This window comes from Tiliqua scincoides, chromosome 4 (genome assembly GCF_035046505.1).
Source record: "Tiliqua scincoides isolate rTilSci1 chromosome 4, rTilSci1.hap2, whole genome shotgun sequence".
Classification (NCBI taxonomy): domain Eukaryota; kingdom Metazoa; phylum Chordata; class Lepidosauria; order Squamata; family Scincidae; genus Tiliqua; species Tiliqua scincoides.
Window position 1 is genome coordinate 4632994 of NC_089824.1, and position 857 is coordinate 4633850.

An 857-nucleotide genomic window follows, 5' to 3' on the forward strand; every position below is an offset into this window, starting at 1 on the left:
TTCAACAAGGCGGTCATTGCAATTATCTTCATCTCATTAAAAAGAAATCAGGTATATATTGTTAATGTGCACTGAGCCAGCTTTGGGGGAGGGACCCCACATTGTAATTGGAAACCGAGAACTGATGTTCATGTGTGTTTTAAGAGTTATCATTATTAAGAATATTTATATACTCCTTTTCAACAGAGTAGTTCACAAAGCAGTTTACATAGAAATAAATCAATAAATGGTTCCCTGTCCCTAAAGGGCTCGGTGGTTGGCAACCTTCAGTCTCGAAAGACTATGGTATAAGCCTATAGCACCCGGTACTCCCAGGCGGTCTCCCATCCAAGTACTAACCAGGCCTGGCCCTGCTTAGCTTCTGAGATCATGGTATAAGCCTGCAGCACCCGGTATTCCCAGGCGGTCTCCCATCCAAGTACTAACCAGGCCTGGCCCTGCTTAGCTTCTGAGATCATGGTATAAGCCTACAGCGCCCGGTATTCCCAGGTGGTCTCCCATCCAAGTACTAACCAGGCCTGACTCTGCTTAGCTTCCGAGATCAGATGAGATCGGGCATGTGCAGGGTAACTTAAAAAAAAATGGCACCATGTTTAAAGGTTTCTCTTTGCCCAGTTAGCAGAGGTGGTGGAAAGGTTTACACACAGGATACCTCCATGACTGTCCCCCCCGTCCCCGTCCCCCCGCAGGATCCAGCAGTAGCCTTTTTGGTGCCACTGCATCAGTGGGGGGGGGGAGAGAATAGATAGGATTGGGTTCGCAACCCTCTATTGTTTGAGCCATTGGTTATCACCCAGTGGCATCACTAGGGCTTGCATCACCTGGTGCAGAAGGTCAGTGTGTCACCCCCATGATGG

The 857-nt window shown here is 48.4% G+C and overlaps 1 pseudogene; it reads right to left on the minus strand.

Annotated features, from left to right (window-relative positions):
- Positions 1-464: 464 nt before the first annotated feature.
- Positions 465-583, minus strand: LOC136649900 (5S ribosomal RNA; annotated as a pseudogene).
- Positions 584-857: the final 274 nt, after the last annotated feature.